The following is a 16,826-nucleotide window of genomic DNA, read 5'->3' on the forward strand; positions in this document are numbered from 1 at the left end:
TACAAATAAAATACAAATAGGCTTAAATCATAGAATAGCTCATTTTATTTAGTTCTATTCAATCTTTACAATGCATACAAGTACCCTGGTGATACTGTGAAAATACAGATAGTGGTCCAGTTGACTCAAGTATTTCTACCATTACTAACAAGTTCCTAGTTAATGTCAATGCTATTGGCACATGGATCATACTTCGAGTAGCAAGTTTTTATGATGATATACTAACTCCTCCAACCCAGCACATTGTTTTCTTTAAGACATGAAAAACCTAACCATAAAAATGGCAAGGTCTGACTGCACACTGAATGGATCATTAGTATAGGACTTATTAACATGACAGCAAATATGCATGTGACTTTACCACAATACCACACAACTGAAAAATGGGGGGACAGGGGGCAGTAGGTCAAAGCATGTTGTGTCAACAGGAAATATTTTCTCATGTTAAGTTTGTAAGAGCACATACATAAAGGTATCATCTAAACATGTGAATATATAAAATTTACAAGTTACAATATGATGCTTATTTTCTTTGGTGAGCATTCTGAACACTTTTTGATCTTTAACTGAACAGATATGTTACTTGCATATAATATCTAGGTCTATAATGTGCCTGTAACATTCATCCATTTAATTATTGATGAGTTCAATTCATTTTTAATAAATAAAGAGAAAATTTTATAAATGTGAGTGAATATTTTTGTGATTAGTGTTCACTGGACTTTTGCTGATGCAGTTTTGATACTCGGTCACAAGTTTAAATTGAACAGCTGGTCGTGACAGATCTAAAGTGTGCTTTGTATGCATAAAAACTAACTGGTATGTTGAGGAAGTTCTATTGCTTTAGGCAACTCATTTATTTATATTAGCTTTAGTACAGTAGTGGTCCCAGCAGAGCTCCTTAAACTCTTGTTGTTAGCCAAAACAAAATGAAACTAACCTAACTCAGACTAAAATTTAAAATGAGAGAAGCTAGTAGAGAAGGCTGTTTCCAATTATGTTCCCAATATTCTTCAATCATAAAAAAATTCTAAAATATGTGCATTTTATTATAGCTATTAATATTTATGATAACCATTTATACTTTTGAGCAAATCAGATTGTTAACTCTATGGATTAATAACCTTTGAAGGCTTGTCATCCAAAAAGTCCACATTCCTTTGCATAGCACATACAGTCTGGTAATCTGTTTGCCTGTCTACTTCTCTAGAGACTATGTCCCATAAAGACAGATACCTCACATACTTGTTTGCATGCACTTTTGTCGACCTTCCATGGTCAGTCTGAATAGCCTTCCTCTCCCCACATTTCTTTTGTGTGCACTTTTCATTATTTTAGAGACTACATAAATGCCAAGCTCTCTAGAATCCCTTTTCATATTGCACAAACAAAAAAGTAACTGATTTCTTCATTGCCTCTCTCATTTTGCACAGTGTCTTGCATTTTTAAAAATGGCAATTGCTACATACAGTATTATGTTTGCTATTTTGGAGGAGACAAGTTCTTCTCAACTTTTACTTGACTCTTTCTGACGTATCTTTATTTTAAGGGTCAGATCTAATGCAAGAACATTGCCACTAGCCAATTAATTATTATATTATGTATACTTTCATGAATTAGGGAAAAAACACAGAGTGTATTAACAAATTAACTGAGCCCGCTGTGATTCAAAAGTAGTTGAAAACTTCACATATTACCTGACCACCATAATCTCCTGCTGGGTAAGCCACCAGGTATTATGAGTTACCAGCAATTAGCATCACTTTACAGCCAGTAAGTAACTTCTCAGGAATTGATTTTTTTTCACCCTAGTTAGTAACTATAAGTTCCTTTGAAGAAGGTGAGAAGGAAATTTTAAAGTGTATACTTGATGGCAGTGCAGCGGTCTTTACTTAAGAGAACCCAACGTTTCTGTCAATCAAGCTGTTACAGATATGTGAACTGACCTTGTTTTGGGAACTGTATGTGATGTCATGCATGACTCGCCATAGTGAAAATCCAAGTCATGTTTCTCGCCAAGACAATAAATGTGTTGTTGTTGTATATATTAAAATTTTAGTAGAAACAGCATGATACATTGGCTAACAGCAAAGATCCCTTTAAGTAAAAAGATCCTGATGAATAATTCACTCCTGCTGTTTGCATGCTGCATCATCTTAGCCTTGGCAGTAATCATCCTGGCTTCAATTAGTCTGGAATATTTCCATCTGATATAGGAAACACAACACAATGGTGACAAATGCAGATTGGATGGTGACATCTCCAATACCACGAAACATTTCAAGTGGTACTGGAAATGTCCAGTACATTTGCCTCCTAATTGTTTCTGAATGCGTTAATGAAGAGGGTATCCTCTGAAATTCTCTGTGGGAATGAGGTGAAGACACTAGGGAGTCAGTTCACATGTAATAAATCTGATCACTCTAAGCCTTTGCATGTTTCTATTTTATGAGAAGTAAGTTATGGCATTCTGAGCTTGTTGAATGTAGATCACTATTGAATACACATTTCAGTGAACTTAAAAAAAATAAAATTTTAGTGCTAGTTTCTGATATGCACTCAAACCTATTAAATACAGATTCCCTGTCAGATGTACCTATATTAATACATTCAGTCTAAACTAATACATTTTGCCATCCATTGTCTGAATACGATACCTCACATATTTTGCTGATATCAATTAGTAAAACCTTGCAATTATTTTGAAGTATGCTGCTTCCTTCTACATCAGATTTTGTATGTATTCTTCTAGAGAATGCTGAGTTCTAGGCAAGCTATGATTCTAATTATGGGTCAAGAGATAAGAGAGCGGATGAGATTTGAGGAAAATGGACAAGCTTGGAGGGACAAGTCTATCAGATGAATATTATGCAATCTTCAGGCAAGGGAAGGCTGGTTTCCTCAGACAGAGGGAAAAATGGCTTCTGCTGATGAGAAAGGATTAGAAAAATGCAGGAAATCAAATTTCTCAACTTAATTCAAACCCACTCAGATGGCCTTGGGAGATGCATGGCGTTTTTGCAATGATCTGATTTAACAGCTTAAAGTCATGAGCTTTCGTGTGTGGTATGTTTGTTTGATTGTTTTACCTGGGAACTCCTAAGTTCAGTTACAACAAGTATTCTACCTTATAGTCTTGTAATCACCAGTATAAAAAATAGTGAACAACATTTACAACTTGGCTTCCGGAGCTTTGCTTTAATAGGCTCTTCATCACAAGGAAACATGATTCATTATTTGATTAATTGGGAATGCACTATGTGCTATGAAGTACTTTTATTCTACTTACCACTAACAAATACTTCAGTATGTACTCATGGCCAAAGACATGACCAAACTGTTACCAGAAAGATACTGAGACCAAGGTGAGTCTGCCCTGGGACAGTGTGGGAATAGGTTCTTGTGGGGCTGTGAGAAAGGAATTTCAGACATAATTGCAAAGGAGAAATTTAAACCATAGTGGCAGGATTTCTTAGAGCCCACTTGCAAAGGTGGCTGTGCTCCACAGGGCACTTCCTTGGCAGGTCTAGCAGCGGAAGCCAGATGGCCTTGTGAAATCGGCACCCAGATACACCACACATGCGGTCTCGTCCATGACCAGGCAATTCAGATTCATCTCACTGCCAAAGAAATCCAGTTTCTGGGACCACAGGCCCCTACTTTTCCCCACAAAGCCCAGGAGAAGGGGCAGGGCCCAGAGTTTCTACGCCATTACTCTGGCATCCAAGGATCCAGTAGTCTAGCTTCGTTTCTGTTCCCATTGGGCCCACATCAGCATTGTGTGCCTGCTTACGAGGTTGTGAAAGAAAGACTGGGGTCTTTGCTAAGCTTCCCTAAATTTCCTTGGGCTTGGGAGAGAGCAGGCTTTCTTTCAAACTATTTAATCTCTTTCCTGGCTTTTCATAGGCTTATATCCTTATCCTATCCAATCTTTTCCCCAGATTTTCTCAGATGTGTCTCCTCCCCTTTGTGGTCACCATCTCAGTGTCTACACTGCAGGCACTTAGTGAAAATTCCTCTGCACCATTTCTCCTTCTCCCCATTTGTAGGACAGACTCCCCAGGGTGACTTTAAACCTTAATCAGGTTTAGTCAGATAACTACTTCTTACTGGTTTATTCCCTCATTTTTGGTTAATATTTAACTAACTACCTACTATAACGAAACCAATTCCCTGCACCCAACGTTGGACCCCACCTCCTCTTGGTACCAGTTCTTCCAGTATCAACTTTAAGTACCAACTCTTCCCTCAGTCAATATTCAGTCAGGAAAACAGAAACTGCGATTTTCAACAGAAAGGTGAATATATACCTGGGAAGGCTGGAAATGCAAGAAGCAGACAGTGAGGAGAAAAAAGAAATGGTAGGAAACACTGGGAGCAGTTACCACCCTTAAGGCTAGGAGAACAAAGAATTTCCTGGTTCTTTTCCTATGAGCTTTCATATTTAAGTCAATGCTTTTGAAATCAGTGACAGGAGCAAAGCTTTAATTTACAGTCTTAAGGTATTTTTCCCACCTTCTTCTTTTAAACAAAGGAGTTTGAAATATTTTGTTTTCTAAAGGACAGTTGCTTATTAAGGACATGAGAACCTAAAAGATAGGGAAGGATCCTGCTGCAGGAGGAAAAGGGCACAGCTCGCCTTAGTGGTATGAGCAGTGAGGGGCACAATGAGTCCAGTTCTGTGAGCTGCAAACAGGAAATGGATGCCAGTTGAGTCAATTGCTGCTGCTGAAGTGAATGAAGAACACTGGGGTAATGCTGACAGGAGCAGCAAACGACCAAACAAAATCCCACGAAGGTGTTTTTCCATCATCCTGCCTACTGATACAGAACAAAGACGGGGGCTCTCAGGGCGATATACTATTACCAAAAGGAACCCCCCAGGTTTGTTATGTCTGCTGCCAGAGGAAAGACATCTCTCAATGCCAGAGATTCATGAAAAGGAAAGGAAATGTTTATTTAATGCTGTACAGACTTAAAGTGGTGAACTAATGTCTTCATCAAAAGCCCAAAGTCCCTTAAAACACCCACAAACACACACAGTCATTCCTTCCTCCCTTTGCTCAGTCTGGGATACCGTATCTCAGGAAAAGAAATAGAAGTCCATGGCTCAGGCAGTCCCCAGTTCTTCCCAGTAATCCGTCTCGGTTGGTAGGCCTCCCTCGGTTCTGGCACCATCAGCTGTGTCGCTGGGATCTCTGCTAAAGCCGGGTGGTGGTTCCCATTTCTAAAGCTGCAGGGGCAGAGTGGGGACTCTGGCAAAGCTGAGAGGTTCTATCTCCACTTCCCCAGCCACATGGTCCTCTCTGCACAATGGCCATGGGAGTCTCCACTTGGGCAAAGCTGTGTGGTTCTCCCCCCCAGGGCTGCGGGGAGGGGGGTCGCCACTCTGCCAAAGCCAAGTGGCAATTCTCTGTTAAAGCCACATGATGATTCTCTCTTGCAGGGCTGCAGGAGTCCCCACTCTGCTATAGACTGAGTGGGTCTCTTCCTGCGTAACGGCTGCGGGAGTTTACACTCAGCAAAAACCGTGTGGTTCTCCCTCCAATGGCTGCTGCGTCTGAATTTAAATCCCAGCACCAATCTTCCTCTGCAGCCCCATTTCCTACTCCTCCCACAACTGGCTACACTTGCCAGCACTCATATCCTTCCAGCTTTACTGGGCTGCCATCGTGAGTCTGGGCAGGTGTGGCCCCATGTCATGGAGCCAATCATCTCCAAGCTCCCATGCAGGTGCTCAGGGGACCTGCCTCCCAGTTACATTTTGGTGGGGAAGTTACTTCCATTCCCTTGGCTCTGAGCAAGGCCACAGCTATTTAACATATCTATGTGATCAGTTAAAGGTTATAGAAATGTTAAATGACTACACCAGAGGTTAGCTGCAAGGCTGTTGCTATGCAAAACAGTTCTCAATGGCCCTGCTCCAGTTGTCCCTTCCCCCAATGCATATCTGTGTGTGGGGGGTGGGGGTACGGGATGAGGACATCCTAATATTTCCTGGACACCTTGAGTTCTGGACCCCATTCCAAATCCCTATTTGAGGTCCCCCCTCTTGGCTGCACCCTGTTACACTACTACCTGCGCTGATTACTTCCTTCTCAGAACCTAAGAGGAAGCAGGCTGGAGAAGGAGAAATGTTTCAATAGCCTCCCTCCATGTTAGAGGATGGAGGGACATGTTTGGAATTAAAAAACAATATTTTAATTAGAGGCATGATTTTAGTTCATGTGTCTTAGATTGGGAACCCCTAATTTATTCTTTATTCATCTTTCAAGCATCTTCAATAGTTAAGAATAAAATTTCATACTTATGGCCTGCCCAGCAAAGGTTTCTTAGATGAATGCTAGGAGGAAGATATGTTAGGTCATTTTTTGAGCACTGTGGATTCAGAAGGATTTAACGTAAATATAATTCTTGCAATTGTTTTTATGCCATTGATTATATCAGTCACTCTTCTGAGCTTTTTAACCTGTATTAACCTTTCTAACATCATTGAAACCTTGGATCATCTCTGTAAGATAAATAACATTATTTTCCTTATGAAAAAGTGGATAAAGCTCATGCTAACAAGTGTTTAAAAACAAACAACAACAAAAAAATGCCATCACCACCCCCACCTCCCCCACTTCCCCCCAAAACCCCTTCTCTAAGGTTCTAGAGGCAATATAACAAAATGTTTTTTAAAAAACAACCTTCAGAGACAAAAAGACTTGAGTTTGACATTTAACTCTCCATTCTCTTTTTCCCTCTATCAAATAAATTTTAAAATTGGGCTTCAGAGATGTATTTTGGAAAACTTTTAATGTTCTCAGTGATAATTTTGCTGCTATAGGTCAAAGCATTCTGTCCTCAGTAGATTTAAGAAACAGTTTATCAAGCAGTATTTCTAGCAATGAATTGTTCAGTTTTCCACTTCCAGCCAAGGAAGTTAAAGTTATATTGATTTATGACAGAAGCATTCAAAAACTAGATGGTATAAATTATACCCTGGGTACCTCTACCAGCCAGCAACTAAATTTCATAAAAATAACATTAAAAGCACATATAAATTATTAAATAAATGTCAAGAAAGAACATTGCAGAATATAAGTAAGTGAGTTTATAAGAAATAAGCATGCCAGTGCTCATACTAACAACAGAGAAAGAGACAGAAAGAAGACAATGGAACTTCAAATACTTCTCCTATGTGGTATTTTGCAGGATCTCTAAACATACAGAGACTGGTGGTTTGATTTATGCTTCAGATGCATCTTTACCTCTATATTGTTTCAGGAGACTTTCCAAACTTACTTAGTTTGTTAGTTAAAAAAGCTCAAAACTTTGGCTCTTTCTTTAACCTTTTTAAAATAAAATTCAATGCCCCAACAGAGAGCATAAAAAAAACTTCACCTTGTATTTTCTGCCTTAAAATGCCTTCACTGAATACTTTAAATTTGGTTTTGTGAGAGATATTTGATAACATATACTGCATAATATCCTTGTGTTCACACATAGCACTTTCTATCTTTAAAGGACATGTACATATTAGCTTACCTGACACAACACAGGAAAGCAGGTGTGGAGCAGGTAAGCGGAATGGCTGCAAGTTGCATAAGTACCTCTTCTATGTAAGGTGAAACACAAGACCTTCCACTAACTGTATCACCACCCTTTTAAATGAAACTAAGAGGAGTGAAGACAATTGGAGACATGAAAAATTTTTCAAAAAAATTACATATTTTATATTAATAAGAACCAATGTTTTGATTAATTCCTTCAACTAATGTGCATTCATAATTAACATAAACATTGATTGTACTTTGAGGACTCAAAAATAAATGTGAAAATTTTTCTTTCCCTTTCTGAATTATGTAGTTTAAATAGATGGACGTAATAGAGACATAGTAAATGTGTACTTAACAATGCAAGGTCTTATGTGATTAACAATACAATCACTCTAAATAAGGATTTGTAGAAAGATTGATAATGTTGGAAATAGTAGAGATGATAAAGAAGACCAATCAAAATAGAATAATTATCACAGGCAGAAACTAAGAGCTGAGAGGAAGCACTTTTGGTGATACAGAAAATACAGCTTAGCTTGATGTAGGAGCAATCAGCAATGTTGTCAGAACTTTTGGTCAAGGCCAGATTTATGAAGAATCTCTATCTCCCTAAGGATTTTGGATTTTCTCTTACAAGCAATATCATGTCAGATATTCCTGTCCTCAGAGAAATACAGCTAGAATGTGCTATGTGGAACTGAATATACTAAATTACATCCTTGAATTCAATTGTGATGCTTTAAAATATAAAATTATTGTTAATATCAAATAATTGACAAATGTGTAACTAAGTTATTTGATCGTTCTAATTTATACCCTCATTCTGACAGAGCCCTATGTTATGAATAACAAATGTATGTTACAAGTAATGGAAAACCTCCCTCCTCACCCCAACCACACACACACTTCCTGTCCTGCAAAGGGGGAGAAAGACAACTTGGCAAGGAAACACTGCCAATTGATTCTGGACATGTTTCCTGAAGAACCGTGATATGCCTTATTATTCTTCTCAACATGGAATAAGCAGCTATTACTAATCAAAAGTATGTGCCAAAAACCAGATATGCTACACACCTGCTAGAATGACTAAATTCCAAAACACTGACACCAGATCTCAGTGAGGATATAGAGCAATAGGAGCCCAGTCATTGCTGGTAGAAATGTAAAATGGTACAGCCACTTCGGAAGACAGGTTGACAGTTTTTTACTAAACTAAACACACTCCTACCATATGAATAATCAATGATGCTCATTAATATTTACCCTAATAAATTGAAAACTTATGTTCACATGAAAACCTGCACATAGATGTTTATAACAGCTTTATTGATTATTGCTGTAACTTGGAAGCAACCAAGATTTCCTTCAGTAGATAAACAAAAAAATAACTGTGGTACAACTATACAATAGAATACTATTCAGCAATAAAAAGAAATGAGTTAATCAAGACACAAAAAAAGACGTGGACAAATTTTGAATGCATATTGCTAAGTGAGCAAGCCAATCTGAAAAAACTGCACACTATATAATTCCACCTATATGAGATTCATGTAAAGACAAAACAATGGAGATATTAAAAAAAGAAGAAGGAGGAGGTTCAAGGAGATGGGTGAAAGAAAACTTATTCAAGTAGAGCTCATGGGAATTTTAGAGTAGTGGAACTGTTCTGTAATGTATGTAATTACAATAGTGGATATATGTCATGATGCCTTTGTCAAAACCAACAGAAGATATAATACAAAGAGTGATCCCTAAACTTCCTAAACTATGCACACTAGTTAATGATAATTTATTTATATTGGCTCATTCATCATAACAAATATACAACACTAGTGCAAGATGTTAATAACTGGGGGAACTGGCAGAGTGGAGGAGATAGAGGTAAAGGAGTATAAGGTCTGCTTGGAAAAAACTCAGCCATTATTAATACAATGAGAACTGCCTGCATGATATGAATGTCACCTGGCAACCGAGAGTGGACTGGAATGCACATGCATGAACAATGACAACTGCACTGTACTAGTCAGTGGGGATGGTAGATGAAGTTGAGTGAACATATGTACTGTGTGGTCATCACATTAAAAATGAGTGAGTGAGTAGAGCAACAAATCTGTATCAAATTTTGCATTAAGCTTGAACATTATTCCGTGGAAACTATTCAGATGATTTAGAAGGCTTTTTTGGATGATGCAATGAGTGCAGCACAGATAAAATTATGGCACAAATGCTTCAAAGATAGTTGAAAATCTGTTGAAAGGGATCTACATTCTGGAAGGGCTGCAACAAGCACAACACCTGAAAATGTTGAACATGTATGGGCTGAAATCAACAAAGATTAGTGATTGATAGTTATAGGGGATGTGTTTATTTCAGCCTGGCAAATGTAACTCAGCTCTGTATGGAAAACCTGCAGAAGCGAGGTGGTGGGCAGGAGCCAAACCTTCAAATCTAGTTTGCCCATGGGAATCAGGCCTAGAAAATGCACACAGACTGTTATGGCTTGCTCTTGCTAAAACTCTATCACCCTGGTCTAAAACAACAAATGTGTATTGTCTATCTTCAAGGTAATTTCCAAAGCCGGTGTGAATTTCCCCAAGGATAGAGCTTATCGGCTGGCCACCATTCCCCTCTGCATGTTATTTTCGTTTCCTTGATTTTATCTAAATGTAGACAATAATATCCTATATAACAGATAATAAATCTTTCTTTGATGTAAGACCTGAGAAAAACAATAAAAGCCTGTCTAGGCAAGGGTCGAGGCACTCTCCTCTGGAGGGAGTGGCCAAGGCATTCATAGACACTCTCCCCTTGAGAGAGTACCATGCTGTCCCCTTTTTCTCTATAGGATTGTTGTCTCTTGTGCATTTATTTTCTCTTTCAGCCACAGAAAGCGGACTTTGCTGGCTGGAGTCCACCACAGATAGTTGCAAAAACTAGAAGGTTATCTGGAGATTCCAAAAACTACTGTGTCTGAGATTTTGACTCAGGATCTTGGCATGAAATATGTCATGGCAAAATTCATTCTGTAGCTTCTGCTACCAGAACAGAAGGAACATCATTCTGCAGTTGCTGATGATGCTGGGAGAAGTATGTGAGGTCTCAAGGTTCCTACTTTGATGGGGACCAAGACATCATTGCCCTGTGTACAATGTTTCTTGTATCTTGCATCTTCTAGATAGACTTCATATATGTAATTCTGGGTTTTTTTCTCTCATTTTTTTCAGTAAAACTAAAACTTATCTAAAAATTTAATTCCATTTTTTTAAATGTAGACATCATAGCTGTTTAACACCCATCTGCCATGCTTGCACTAAAATGTTGTTTGTTATGCACTATGGTTCACTGCTGCATCTTCCACTTCCTTTATTTTTGCCAAGTATGGTTGAGTGTAAGCGGAGATGAGTAACATTACACATCTAGTAACCAATTATTAACATGGATGCTTATTTCTACTCATACATTATCCAGTCTATGAATTAATAAACTGTATGTATTTGGTCTAATACATTATCTTCCATTAGTCAGAAACCATGAGCCACATTTCCCTCCATTACTAGAGCTGAGTAAACAACAAGGTTTAAGGATTCAATGGCATGGCTTAAGACACAGTTCCAATGGGCAGGAAACAATGCCCATTAGAAGCAGCATATAATATAGATCAATCTAAGATCAGACCCTAATATAAAATAAGTAGAGATAATCATCAATGTCTGTGTATGTGTGTGCATGTCATTGGTAGGGGCAGAATTAGATACAGTGAGGAGAATTTATTAAAATCAGACCTGGAAAATATATAACACAAGTCATGTCAAACAGTAAGTGACTTGATGTGTTTTCATACTATTCAAACTCTATAAAACAACTATGCCTCTCTATATACACATTCTTACCCAGCCATACACAGACATAGTTTCGCAAAGACCAACAGGCTTATGAGTGACCAAACAGAGTCCAGTTTGGTTCATTGGTAATAGTGACAGTGACTGTAATATAAACACATTTATGCTTTCCAATTATTAGCATCAACTATCTCAATCCATTTGATTAAACTCAGTAGGAATGAGCCACCTTGTTTATTTTGAAAACCTGATATGAGCCCAACCATATTAGCAGTTACCCACACCAGTTACCAATTTCCCGACTTCCTGCACTCTACAGACATTCCTCTCCATGGCACATGAGGTAGAGAGATGTTCCATGTCAGTGATATTTCCACTTATTTATTATTGGATTGAAAATATAAGTATTTAAGTTGCATTGTTATATTTATCATCTGGTTCTGGACAAAATTTTGCAACATTAAAAAATTCATGTATGGTCACTGCATTTTCTGGGCTTTGTTTTATTTTTCCAATTTAGTAACTTTTGCAATCTCTACTGCTGTGCTATTTTAACATAAAATATAATATCCCTTTAAATAATTTTGCATTCTTAAAATATTTTATACTGATTAAATCAACAGATTCTCAAAATATTTTAGGCTGATTAAATCAAATCTGTAGCACTTGTATTCCCACTTAAGTCTTATTACTCAATAATTCATATTACCAAAACCTAATTTTATGAGAAAGAACCACCAATTTGTACTAAGTAGATTTGGGATGATCCCACACAATTTACATATATATATACACAATATATATTATGTATATGTATATGTTATATATATGTTATATATATAACATATATATAGTGTATGTATATTATGTATATATATGTTATATATATAACATATATATAGTGTGTGTGTGTGTATATATATATATATATATATATATATATATACAATACTAGTTGCATTCAAAGTTTAGTAGTAGCAAGGTATGCACATTTTCAAACAAGAAATTAAAACACTTGTATGTTTACTTTTAAAACAGTCATTTTCACTTTCCCATTTCATTTAAGCAATTATTCTTTTACCCTGATAAGTCAACATGCCACTCTACCAAAGACTGAAATGTCATGATTCATTGCTCAGAATCTCTCCCCTTCTCTCCCTTGCCTGAATAAAATTTCTCTCAGAAGGTATATGACCCTTCTTTCCCATTCCATGCAGCTTGAGTAATTTGATGAAAAGCCTGAAGCCACTAAAAAGACTGCTTTTGCATTTGAAATTTATTAAATGTTGACTAATGACTAATCCACAGACAAGTCCTGTAGAGTTGAGAGGAACGTGTTTCCGTTTCTGAAGAGTCTGTTGTACCTTTCCCTGTACATGGCTTTCAGAAAGGACACAGGCAACACCCCTTCCGCAATAGTCTACTCTCGCATCACCTCTGTGTGTATTCCTGAAAACTTCATATAATGTGATGAAGAAAAATGAATTGGAATTTAAAGGTACATTTTATGGATGGTGAAATTAATTTAGCATTTTCAACCCATGCATGTCTATTTTTGTGCAAAACAATAATATTCTCTTTTACCTGCCTGCAGTTCTTTTCTGGAAGCAATTGCACGTAAGCCCAGAGTCACTCATTCTCTTTGTGCTGTTCAAAGATTTTTGCAGACAATTGTAAAGGACTTAATTCCCTTCAGCTTTTTTCCTTATTTTAACATTTCTTATGTTGCTAGTTGCAAAACTTACAATCTCTAAATTTGCCTAAAATTAGTCATTTTAATTTTATAAGACATTGTTATTGTTAAAAACTATTGATATACAATACTTTTTAAAGAGCATAAATTTAGAAAATAGAATAAATGTACTTTCCTGTACAAATAAGGAATTCTTAGTGATCTGAAATGTTTCTTTTTGTGGGGATAGAGAAGGCTACTTCAAGCAGCATTCACATGTTAAAAACTGGGAAAATAAGAAAGCTCTATAGCCACTCTCAGCAGTTTGCTGAGTAAAACATAGGAAGAAAGAGCCCCCTAATGGTTCAGATATCTATAAAAACAAAAGAAGTTGCATTTCCTCAATTCTTGTTGGTTCACTTGACTAACATGAGCAATAAGGACAGATATCGGATACTGTGGAATTGAATAGAAGGTTGAATAAAAGGTCAAATGGAGTCCTTTCAAAAATGCGTAGAAAAGTGACAATTCCTAAACTGAATTGACTAAGTAAGCTGCTAAATGTCAAACTCTGCCTGATGCTTGTGAGTGTGAGTGCTAGGACTCTTGTTCTTCTTGAGTATGTGTGGTGAGGACTATTGATATGGAATGCAGGGAATGTGTTTATTATGTAGTTTTTAAGGGTGAGCTATTACTTAAAGAAGTTGCTTTTTTCCCAGTCCCTTACAGGAGTGATGACGGAATTTGCAAGGTAAGAAAAAAGAGAATCAAAATAATATTCAGGGGAAGCTAAGAAGAATGTCAAAGTGCTAGAGGTATATAACTTAAGATATTACTTTAAAATATTTTAAAGAAAAACAAACATACCTATAGATAGAGAAAATAAGGATGGATGTTTACATCTATACATGATAAAATATTATGTCTTGTAAAAAGCACACAATACCACTGAGAAACAGTTTTCTGTAATGTATATACCTTATATAGCCAATAAGTAAATGCTCTAAGAAAACTATGTGGTATGAATAGGATAGACACTTAAGATTGTTGCAACAAAAATTACAGGATTTTAATTAACTTTGTGTGTTAATTTTAAAAATCACTAGATAAACTAGTTAAACCTTAATTACGTCCTTTGATTAGAAATGCTATATTGTTTGCATAAACAATAAAATGGCTGGATTAAAAGCACAAGTTTGGATAAGTTGTACAAAAGTTCACATAGTATAATATAAACAAACCAATAATTAAACAAGTTTATAATATATTTTCTGTGTGGATTTCATATAATACTGCTACTATATGCATAAATATATGGTTTACTATAACTGTCACCTTCCTTAGTTAATGGTTTAGCATTAGTCTCTCAACCAAAATACTCAAAAGCAATATACTTAATTTTTTTAAATGACTCAGTTCAAAGACAAAAATTCAATATCCTCTAATATACATTTATATTCCTTTAGACAAACTGTACTTTTAAAAAGTTATAACAATATAATAATTTTGTTTTATAGGGTTATTAAAATGGAAATATCTAAGTAGTTATGTATATTGTTATAAAGCATTAAGACATTGTTTCACATTTAGAAGAAAAAATGAATGTTATCGCAAAGTGTGTTCTTCAAACATGTTGTTATTCCATCCCCAACAAGGGTGAAACACCTACACAAATACAGCAACTCAGAATATGTGACATTCCTAACTTCAGCTCTACTGGCTCCCAAGAGTATCGGCAATCTTGTTCTCATTTAAACATTGAGTAACATTTTAAAATGTTTTGCCAACTTATCACAGATGTCAGTTTGATCTTTGATTAGAGAGATGACTCGAGAAACTTTAGTCACAAGGAAAACCAGAGAAGCTTTTAGGATAAAATATCCCTCCTCACTGATCCAAAAGCAAATACATTGGCATTAAACATATCACAAACCATTTTAATCGAGTAAAGATGACATAAATCCTTTATGTCTGATATAAATGTTGTCTCTTTAGCAAGTGATATCTGTGATCTAGGAGCCTAAGGTCAATCAACTACATCAGCACTATATTACCCAACCATCATTCCCAGTCCATTCAATTGCTTTCCTAGAAAAAAAAAACTCCCAGCAGAGAATTTAATATATGCAGTTTCTATACATTCACAGGCACTTTACCAGCACGTAGCATCAGTGACACTTAAAACACTAATTGATACAACTGCAGCTCTCACTATAAACTCTATAATAGATTAACATCTCTAGTCTACTTCTTTACCTTACCTCAGTAGTTCCTTACACCCAAATGCTGCCCATCAGTAACTTAGCCATAAGAAGACAGCAGTCTAATGTTGCATCATTTAAGACGCATCATGTTTTTGTTGCAGAGTTAAGGTTGCAATCAAAAGATAGACTTATCTTTTATTTTTGTTTTAGACTTATAGACTTATCTTTTGTTTTTATCTTATCTTGTCAATATTAATCACTGACAATCACTTAAAAGTGCACAGCAGCTTCTATGCTTGCATGAAATATAGTAGTAGACAATTAACACAGCAGTGGCCATTTCATGGTGTGCTATTATTTCTCAAAGTTATTTAACAGCTAAGAACAATATATGTGAACATATTTTAAGGTTGTCACCAAAAATGCTCTCTTTAGTGGGGACTTTATTTCTCTTCTTCATACAGTGTATTTGCTATATGAACTTAAAATCAAGTGGTGATATTTATAAAAAGGAATACTTATCCATATTCATATAAAGATGTATCAACATATTTTTAAATCCACATGCCTGCATATTACACTGAATTTAATACCTCAATGCAAACTCAGTTTTCAAGCCATGCAAAGCTGTGATGCATTTTACTACAAATGACTAAAAAGGATCCAGAGATAAAAATGTATTCTCCTTACCTGAAGCATGAAACAGTTCTGTTTAATTTTGGATCAAAGTGAGACTGGAAGGAGGACTTGATTTCTGTTTCTTTTCAAAATCCTCTTTAATGATGCAGGAGTGAGATGAACTATTCCAAGGTGAAGTCTGTTATTCCTGGCTGGGGCTTCCAGCTGACATCCTCTTGTAAGAGAAAAGGCACCTCAGTAAGTTGTTGACTGAGGGAGCTACGGAGGAAGCAAGGCAAGATCATCGGCACCAGCAGTCACAGAGTAAGGCTCTGGAACGTGCACTGCCTCCCTCCTCACTGCGTTTCCCCCTCTCTGCTTTTCACCCTGACGCTGTCTCAGCTCTGAGTCTCAGCTCCTGCTGCTGCTGTATAATCAATCTAGCGGTCTGAAGCTAATAGTCCTCTATTTAACCAGCCAATCAATAGCAAGGATTCTACTGCTAGTCCCAAGAGTCTTTTCCAAGAGAGGTACAAACAAGAAGAGTTTTGCCAGCAGTTTAGCCAAGTATTTTTCATTATTTTATCTCCCTTCAAGATAGGGATTGAAAGAGCACAGGTTCAAAGCAAGCTTAGTGCTTTTGCAGGTTTTTGTACTTTAAAATATATGACCCACCACCTCCCATCCATCTCATCTAGTTGATCTTAATTAAAAATTACACACTTGTACTTCCTATGCATCAAAAATTAAAATGACTACAGAGTTGAATGTATGATAAAAATCTTTCTAATTCAAATATATAGGAGAAATTCTGGAGCCAAATTGCAAACACTGACAAAGCTTTTTGCTAGTAACTGTGATGCCTTCAGTAGCCTGTATGGCTTGGATCGATTAAAGAATGCCCCAGTATACTGATTAATGTTAAAAGTTGTTCATTTTATTCTAGAAA

The 16,826-nt window shown here is 36.6% G+C and overlaps 1 protein-coding gene across 5 annotated transcripts in view; it reads right to left on the minus strand.

Annotated features, from left to right (window-relative positions):
* Window positions 1-16,150, minus strand: part of CDH18 (cadherin 18) — an 811,828-nt gene extending 795,678 nt beyond the window's left edge. For all 5 annotated transcript variants that reach the window (XM_045847887.1, XM_045847888.1, XM_045847889.1 and 2 more), the window contains exon 1: window positions 15,950-16,150. The gene's annotated coding sequence lies outside the window, so the exon portion shown is untranslated. The remainder of the gene's footprint in view (window positions 1-15,949) is intronic.
* Between the last annotated feature and the right edge of the window lie 676 nt (window positions 16,151-16,826).

Source organism: Phyllostomus hastatus, unplaced genomic scaffold, assembly GCF_019186645.2.
Source record: "Phyllostomus hastatus isolate PE091 unplaced genomic scaffold, TTU_PhHast_1.1 phas_contig_58, whole genome shotgun sequence".
Lineage (NCBI taxonomy): Eukaryota > Metazoa > Chordata > Mammalia > Chiroptera > Phyllostomidae > Phyllostomus > Phyllostomus hastatus.